This window comes from Petaurus breviceps, unplaced genomic scaffold (genome assembly GCF_028583685.1).
Source record: "Petaurus breviceps papuanus isolate PSGF00001 unplaced genomic scaffold, PetGlider_PUasm1.0 90895, whole genome shotgun sequence".
In the NCBI taxonomy this organism is placed as follows: Eukaryota; Metazoa; Chordata; class Mammalia; order Diprotodontia; family Petauridae; genus Petaurus; species Petaurus breviceps.
In genome coordinates, this window is record NW_027187372.1 from 19,194,420 (window position 1) to 19,204,321 (window position 9,902).

The 9,902-nt window shown below is 36.6% G+C and overlaps 1 pseudogene; it reads right to left on the minus strand.

Annotated features, from left to right (window-relative positions):
• Positions 1–433: 433 nt before the first annotated feature.
• Positions 434–1,591, minus strand: LOC138151238 (protein arginine N-methyltransferase 1 pseudogene; annotated as a pseudogene).
• Positions 1,592–9,902: the final 8,311 nt, after the last annotated feature.

A 9,902-nucleotide genomic window follows, 5' to 3' on the forward strand; every position in this document is an offset into this window, starting at 1 on the left:
GAGGCAGAGCAGTCCATTATGGCTCTAATTAAAAAAAAAAAAACACAACAACAAGTATTAAGGTTGGATGGTACAAAAAACACTTTTTATCATATAATTAAATGTCAACAATATTACTACCCCCCTTCTCCACCTACCCTAGTATAGTTTTTTTTCCCCCAGCTCACGATTTATTGTCATGAATGCATAAAAACATGAATGTATGAAAACATAAGTTATGAAAAACACAGTCACGATGTGGCCCCTGGGCCCCTCACTCACCCACAGAAGGGAGCTGGGGCTTGGGGTGGAGGACAGAAGACGAGGGAAGAGGCTATGGGGGGCCCCCTGGGCCCCCAGGGTGGCGGCTCCCCAGGGACGGCCAAAGCAGGAGGCCTGGAGCGGTAGGGGCCGGCTGGGGCAGGGGCCCACGGGATTGGCCCACGGGGCCAGCTCAGTGCATCTGGTAGTAGGTGGAGCAGGAAAGCTCACACAATTGGCCTTTGAAGTCCAGATCGATGGTGAAGTCTAGGTCTCGATTGTTCTTGGCATTGGGCTGCATGCCAATGGTGCCAAAGATCTCCTCATCCGTCTTCACTGTGAAGTAATCCTCCATGTAGAAGACAGTTTGCTTCCAGTGCGTGTAAGGGGACTCAGGGCTTGTGGAGAAGCCCATGCGCTTATGGCAGCGGGTGAACTCAACATTGAAGTAGACGACCAGGGCGTGGACATAGTCGTTCCTCTTCGCTTGCAGACAGAAGGGGGAAGTGAAGGTCAAGTCGTCCACGAGCAGGGTGTAAATGTCCACCTCCTTGATGAGGCAGGCATTAGTGACCAGCTGCTTAGGGTCAACCACGTCGATGAGAGGCTCCTTGATGGCGACGTCCTTGATACAGGATATGTCAAATCCATAGACATTCTTCCACCAGTGAATCTTGTAGTCCTTGTACTGCTGGTCCTCGATGGAGATCACATACAGTGTTGCCCGGTCTGGGAAGATGAGCCTGTCTGGGAAGATGAGCCCATCGGGTGCCAGCCACTTGTCTCGGGCATGCAGGACGGTGTTGAGCATGGACTCATAGAAGAGGCAGTAGCCCATCCACTCACTAATGATCACGTCCACCTTGTCCACGGGCAGCTCCACTTCTTCCACCTTCCCTTTGATAATGGTCACCACGTGGTCAAGTTTGTTGGCCTTGACGATCTTGACAGCATAGTCAGATATGCTGGAGCACTCAATCCCAATGACCTTCCGGGCCCCAGCCTTGGCAGCAAACATGCAGAGGATGCCGGTGCCCGAGCCGACATCCAGCGCCACCTTGCCCTTGAACAAGTGGAGGTTATGGAACATGGAATTGCGGTGAGTGTCTGCACCTCATCTTTCAGCATCTCCTCATGGATGCCAAAGTGGGCGTAGGAGTCAAAGTAATAATCCTTGGACGTCATGTCCTCAGCATTGGGCTTTTCGCTGCTCTCAGGCTGTGCACAGGACACTTCTTCAAGGGGAGGCTGGAGACTCATCCCATTAGCCAAGGTGGCCACAAAACTCTCCATGATGCAGTTCGTGGCTTCCGCTGCCGCCCCCATCTTCTCTCCCACCGACTCGCCCCCCCCTCCCCCGCTCCTAGTATAGTTTTTTTTAATAATAATTATAAAAATGAAAATTTTTATGGTGTTTAAAATTTGTAACATATTATCTCAGTTGATATTTGTGATATTTCTGTGAGGCAGGTGCTATTATTATCCCCATCTTAAAGGTGAATAACTTATAGCTAAAGAAGGTTAAGAAATTTGCCCAGGGTCACAGAGCTAGTAAGTAATAAGGAAAAAATTCAGTCAGTTCTTTGTCACTCCACATCCGAAGTGTTAAACACTGCATAATTTAGGTGCCCAGGTGTAATTACTTTCTTTTGTAAAGCACAGCAGCCTTCATAGAAGTGATCTCCCTACAACAATTATTTTTTCATTCACTATTTGGAATGATTTAATTTTCTTTGGAGAACTTTGAATCTGGGTGCTTCTAAAACACTTAAACTTCTTAACATTTTCACTGTTTCTCTTTTGAATTTCTAAGATGGGATTTGAGTTTCCTGCCTCAGAACTCAGAAACAACTCTTCCTTCTTTCATCATTATCCAAGAGTATCCTTGGCCTTAGGTATTGAGGATGACCTGGGTAGCATCATTTTGCACTTAAATTCCAGTGAAGGAATATTATATCATCTCTGTTCATATTCTAACAGATAATTTTTAATTAAAGTTTTTCTGTTATTGCCACTTTTTCATAGTATACTTTTTTTTTCATTTTCATAGTATACTTTCTCTGATTTCATTTGAAGTTCTATTGGTTTTTCTGAGTTTCTTCAGTGTAATCTTCAGTGTAAAAACAAACTGTATGTTGCAACAAAAAAACTATGTTTTTGAACTGAAAATTATTGTTTTCAAAGTTTCCTTGTTGATATTTCTTATCTTCAAGCAACAACTCTATGTCCTTAAAGCTTGCTTTCTAGCAAAAGGTACCATTTTTTAATAGAAAATAAATAGCTCTAAATAGGTTTTTCTTTAATTTTTTAACATACAATTTAGAGACATTAGGACTAAAGCACAGGTTAAATTGTAACCTGTGTAGAAGGTAGACATGATTATAATTGTTCATTGTTCATATTTGATGTTGGAATGAAACGAGGTATCATTCTGATGGCAGTTTTTAATAATGATAAGAAAATTATCATTATTAATTTTATTAGTAATAACAACAATAACATTGTCATAGTGATTTATAGTTTGCAAATTCTTTCACTTACGTGATCTCATTTAATCATCTTAAAAATATATTGAGATAAATAAATAAGCATTAGAAAAAGACTCAAAAATATCAAATGACTTGGCAAAGATCACATTGCCAGTAAATGGAAGTGTCAGCACTGTAATTCGGGTCTTCTAACTCCAACTCCTATGCAGTTATGAAAAATCAAAAACTAAATTGTGATCTTCAACCATATGAGATTTTTTAGCTAAATAGATCCATTTGAACATACACACACAGACATATCTATGTATATATATATATACATATACATATATATGTTTCTGTGTGTATGCATATCATAGCTAGCAAGGTAGCTAGATGGATAGATAAACAAATATCTAGCTATCTGTGAAGAGATAGAGAGATAGATATACATATATGCAAAAGTTTGGTGAGGCACAAATGAGATAATAGATTTAAAGCACTTTGCAAACATCACAGCTTAATATAAATGTCAATTGTTTTTTGTTACTATTATTATTAGTCTGCAGTCAACATGCCTCAAGTCTGACAGTGACTTCATTCATTCCCTTAGCCTTCTATTGCATTTCTCCAGAGCTCAAACAGTGTTTATAGAGTAATACAAGATTGTGTTGGTAATTTTTTAATGAGGTCCTTTGTAGGGAATTATATACACATACACTTTAAAATTTAATTACCATTATTAACACTTTCTGAAGTCTAAAAAAATAGAAAAAATGAATCAATTGCTGATTTCTAATTCTGTAAACTAGGTAAGTTTTGAGGTATCTAATGCTCACATTTAACAATCTGCTCTGACAAGTCTTTTAGGAGTGGCCCCAACATACCACTGAACAAGAATTATTTTTTTAAAAAGTCTAAATATAAGTGCATATCAATCAGCAATAACACAAGAATTATGAAGGGTCTACTACATGCCAGGCACTATGCTAAATGCTGGATATACTTTTTCATCAATTAACAGATATATGAATTTGTTTTGAGACCAGGGAAAAGGGGGTAATAATATTTGATAGGTAGGTTATGGACAGAAAATGGAGTCTTGAATATTTAGCCAAGTAATCTGAATGCTTTTTTAGGAGTAAATGGTAGCAATTTCTTTGAGGGGAGTGACATAAAGAAAGGAATAAATTAAAAAAGATTAATAATCTGTCAGTGATTTCTATCAGTGATGTCAAACTCAAATAGAAATATATGTTCGATCTGTACTTCAGGATCCCTGGGGTATGTGTATTGACTACGTTTTCAAGTGTGATGTCATCTATGTTGTACTACATTTTTATTTACTTAATATTTCCCAGTTATATTTTAATCTGGTTCAGGAATTCTTATTCTGGAGAATTTGGGGCACACATATCCCTGTCTTGCTTCTCTAATACCCCTGATGTACAGGATGGACAAAGATGGATGGAAGAGGCTGAAAGTAAGAACAGGATAATAGGATCCTGGGTGAAAACCTAGATGAAATGCAAGAAGTTTTCCAATACATTTTTTTTCTGTTGTCAATAACTCCAAGCCCCCAGAGATTGTGAATTTGGGGTACAACCAATAATTATTATCTCTAGTTTTTTACACCATGTAACTTTGTGGGAGTCATAGGACCCTTCTGTAGTATGTGATACAATTCCCTACATTTGTATATTTGTATATCAGATGTAAGACAGTAAGACAGAAGAGTTGACTCCAAGATTTTGAGCCTTTATGAATGATGTCATGACTGGCATTAAAAAATCAGAGCATTAGTTGTTGGATTTTTTTTGAGGGGTCAGTGGAAATACAGAGGATAGAGACAGGCAGACAGACAGAGACAGAAGGAGAGGGGGGAGGGGTTATTTGTCCAATGCACTAATTAACTGGGATCAGAAGAGAGAAATTTGAGGGATATAATGAACCAAAGAGAATTTTGTTGAAATACATAATTAAATAAAAAACGGGTTAAAAATACATACAGGGGTACCTCAGTGGCCCAGTGAATAGAGGACCAGTCCTGGAGTCAGGAGGACCTGAGTTCAAATCCAACTTCAGACACTTAATTTTTACTAGTCATGTGACCTTGGGCCAGTCACTTAACCCCAATTGCCCTCCTTCCCCCTTCCAAAAAGCAAAAATATAATGCATTCAGACTGCCCACAAATTGTAGTGGGTTAATGGTGATGTTAGAATGTGATAAGTAGGAAGCATGGGGTTATCTACCTCACTATGAATTGCTTAGAAGATTCAAAGTTTCTCTTCCTTATTGTCTCATTTCCCAGAATACTCAAACTATGCCCTCCTCAAAGGATAAGATCCTGGGGAAGCAGCTAGGGAGAGAGAGTTATACCAGAAAGGAGAAGCTTGAAGATAGTGGCTCACCAAAACCTTAGAGACAGAATACAAAAGAAAAGAAGCAGTTCTCCTATTAAGACAAACACCTCTGACCTCAGGCAACTTTTTTACAGTAAGAACATGGATACCAACAGAGGAGGGAAGAAGTTTCAGGGAGGAAAAGAATAAATTTGAAACTTAAAGAGAGGTAAAGAAGAATGAGGACTTAGAGACATTCAATTGTCTGGGCAAAATGACACCAATGAAAAGGATGCCTAGCCTACCAAATTATTGAATAAATTTACAAATGTGTTTGTTGTCATTGTTGTTTTTGGAGGGGGGAAGGCAGGGCTATTGGGATTAAGTGACTTACCCAAGGTCACACAGCTAGTACTTGTTAAGTTTCTGAGGTCAGATTTGAACTCAGGAACTCCTGATTCAAGGGTCCACTATTCACTAGCCGCCTAGCCACCCCAAATGTTTTTTTCAAGATTGATACATAGGAATTCTGTGTGCTTTCAACCTCAAAGTGAAACAAGGGAAATTATACACAAAGTTTCTTCATTGGCTCTTTTTCCATTATGATGCTGGCATGCCTCTCTTCTCTCTTATCTAGGTATGAAAAAGAGAGAGAGGAGAGGAGGGAAGAAGGGAGAGAGAGAGAAAGACAGACAGAGAGAGAGATTCAGAGAGAAAGACAGGGAGAGAGACAGAGACAGAGAGAGACAGAGACAGACAGAGAGACAGACAGAGAGAGACAGAGAGAGAAACAGAGAGAGACAGACAGAGAAAGAGACAGACACAGAGACAGACAGAGAAAGAGAGAGACAGAGAGACAGAGAGACAAACAGAGAGAGACAGACAGAGAGAGAGAGGGCAAGAGAGGGCACACATGGTTAGAGAAAACTCAGCATAGCTAGATAAAGAAATGTAAAAGAAAAATATATATTTTTATCCTTAGATTGCATCAGTTCTTTCTCTGAAGGTGGATAGCTTTTTGCATCATAGATCCTTTGGAAGTGTCTTGGATTATGAGCTTGATAAGAGTAGCCAAGTCTTTCACAGTTGATTACCAATACAATAATGCTATTACTATGTATGATGTTCTCCTGCCTATAATCACTTCACTTTGCATGAGTTCATGTAAGTCTTCTCAGGATTTTTCTGAAACCATGTTTCTCATTTCTTATGGAAAAATAGTATTCTGTCACAATCATACACCATAACTAGTTCAGTAATTTCACAATTGAAGTGTATTTATTCCCTTGATTTCCAATTCTTTGCCACCACAAAAAGAACTGCTATATATATTTATGTACAAAAAGATATTTTCCTCATAGATTCCTAAGCTTTCTTGTCTTTTTAATAGGATCAAGTGTTGGATTTTGTCAAAGGTTTTTCTGCATCTATTGTGATGATCATGATTTTTGTTCTTGTTACTGGTAAGTTCAAACATGCTGATGATTTGCATAATATTGAACCAGCCCTACATTACTGCTGTAAATTCCATTTAGTTTTAGTGTATGATCCTTGTTATATATTACCGTACTGTCCTTTCTAGTATTCTCTCTCTCTGTCTCTCTCTCTCTGTCTCTCTCTGTCTCTGTCTCTCTCTCTCTCTTTCTCTCTCTCTCTCTGTCTCTCTCTCTCTCTGCATCAAAATTCATTAAGGGAATGGGTCTGTAATTTTCTTTCTCTGTTTTTGTTCTCCCTGGTTTAGTTATCAGCATTATATTTATGTTGTAAAAGGAATTTTTTAGGACTACATCTTTGTCTATTTTTTCCAAATAATTTTGAAAGTATTGAGATTAATTTTTCTTTATATATTTGGTGGAACTTCCTTGTAAATCCATTTGGCCCTTTCCTTAGAGGATTCATTGATGGCCTTTTCAATTTCTTTTTCTCATAGTTATTTAATATTATGTTTCCTCTTCTGTTAATATGGACCATTTATATTTTTGTTAATATTCATCCATTTCACTTTTACTGGCATATAATTGCCAAAAATAACTCCTAATAACTGTTTTAATTAAATAATCTTTGGAAGTGTACTTACTTTTCATTTTTGATACTAGTAATTTTGTTTCATTCTTTAATTTTTATATTTTTAATATTTTAATTTTAGCATTTAATTGGGGAATTTTAATTTTTAATTTTTAAATTTCCCCCCAAATTCATTGGGGTTTTTTGCTCTTTTATGTACACATGAACTTAATTATATATATTTTACCAAATGTACACACACACACACACACACACACACACACAGACATGCACTTCCCTCTTTGAAACAATTTAGATGAGAGCAAGATAGGAACATTTTCAACCCCTTTCCATTCCTACCTGTACTATAAAAGCTCTTTCTTCTGTGCCTCTTTAATGTCAGTATTTCCCATTCTTTTTCTCCCTTCCTTTGTCTCCAGTCTATCACTCTTTCTCTTCTATTCATATTTTTAAAACTACCCCAACATAATAGACTTAGACCCATACCCTCTGTCTATGTAAAGTTCTTCTAACTGGATTAATCATGAAAAAAGTTCTTACAGGTTGCATGTGTTTTCTTCCCATATAGGAATGTAAACTTTTAACCTTATTGAGTCCCTTATGGTTTGCCTTTCATATTTACTTCTCATGATTCTCTTGGATTTGGGGTTACAAAATAATTTTTTTCTATTAATCTTTTTTTTAATCAGGTATACTTGGAAGTCCTCTCTTTCTAAATATCTACTTTTTCCCTGAAGGATTATGCTACTTCATTTATTTATTTGCTGGGTAGATGATTCTTGGTTGTAATCCTAGTTCCTTTGCCTTCCAGAATATCATATGTGAAGCACCTCTGCTTCTTTAGCATTGGTAGCTCCTACATTTTCTGTGATTATGACCATGGCACCTTGGTATTTGAATGGTTTATTTCTTTGTACTTGAAGTATTTTCTCTTTGACCTGAGAGGTCTGGAATTATGCTACAATATTCCTTAGATTTTTCATTTTGGCATCTTCCTAAAGAGGTGATCAGTGGATTTTTTTTCAAATTCTATTTTGCCATCTAGTTCTAGGATGTTGGGGAAAGTTTTCCTTTACATTTTCATGAAATATTATATCTTTTCCTGTGATCATGGCTTTTAGGTAGGTGAACAATTCTTAAAAAAATCTGTCCTCAGTCTATTTTCCAGGTCACTTGTTTTTCAAAAGGGTTACTTCACATTGTCTTCTATTTTTTCATTATTTTAACTTCAGTTTTGTTTTCTCTTCTGATGTCTCATGTAGAATTTATCTTCCACTTGATTAATTCTAATTTTTATGGACGTATGTCTTCAGTGAACTATTGTATGTCTCTTCCCCCCTTCTCCTTTGGCCAATTCTACTTTTTAGGGAGTTATTTTCTTTAGTGGATTTTATTTTGTATGTTTGTTTCTCTTTACCAAATTGTTAATTCTATTTTCATAATTTCTTGTATCACTCTTATTTTTTTCTTATTTTTTTCTCTAATAGACATAATTTGAGATATTATTTTAAAGTCATTTGGAGGGGAATGTTGGGAGTGCTTGTTTGTACTACCTATTTTAATGCTCAATCTTGGCTCCATCCTGGTTATGTATTTTTAAAAAATGCTTTAAAACATTAGAAAAATCTGATTTTTTTCTTCAAATCATTTATTTTACTCTAAGTAGTCTATTCAAATGCATTAGTTTAATGTCACAAAAAAATTACTTCATTACTTTAAAGTTCTATTACTTTGTCAAGCATAGACTATCCTTCTATCATATTGTAAGCTCTTCTAACTTTATTGGACTGCTTTATAAAATAATTAGAAGCAAAAACAAAACCCTCATCTATTGACCAGTCTTCTGATGAAGAAAGTCTTCTAAATAAGCTTGATTGATCTTCTTTTGATAGAATTTGTGGTTGGGTCCTTAATTGGAGTCTTTCAAACATGCTAGCACCTATAGAAATTTGGTTCTCCTTCTATAGCATTTAATGATCCAACATTATATTCAAAACTCAATAGAAAAGCAGATTAGGGATCTGCTAAATACCTTGGTGAATCCCATTTCTTTACCAAAGAAGTCACTGAAGGTCCTAAAAAATTTGATTCTAATGACCCTGAACAATTTGGTGCTCACCACCTTTTCTAGCCTTGTTTTATACTACTTCCTGCTAAATATCTTATGCTCCAGATAAATCATACTCTATGTCCTTTGAATAGCCTATCCACGTTTCCCTAATTTTATTTCTTCTCTTCTCTGGTTCTGATATAATAATTTGCCTCATTTTACTTGTTAACTGCCTACCCATTCTTTAAAAAGCTATTCAAATGCTACCTCCTCCATAATGTTGCCCCTAAACAATAATGTATTTTTTCTTCACTGAACCTCACAGAGAATTTTGCTAGTAACTATATGTTTCCCTTGCCATTTATATATCAATTTGTACTTTACTAATCTGTGGGATTGTGTTATATCACTACTAGAATACAAGAGATTGTTTATTTCCAAAACTAAGTTCCCAGCACAGTGTTCTATGAATATTTCAGTCATTTTTTCAGTTGTTTCCAACTCTTCATAAGTGCACTTTGGGTTCTCTTGGTAGATGTACCAAAGTGCTTTGCTATGTCATTCTCTAGCTCATTTATAGAGGAAGAAAGTGAAATAAACAGGGTTAATTTCTTGACTAGAATCATTCAGTCAGTAAGTGTCAGAGGCCAGATTTGAACTCATAAATATATCTTCCTGACTTCAAAATTGGCACTCTATCTACTGCACCACCTTGCTGCCCAAATGCACATACCTAAAATATATCTGTTGTGTTGAACTGAGCTTCAAACACTTGA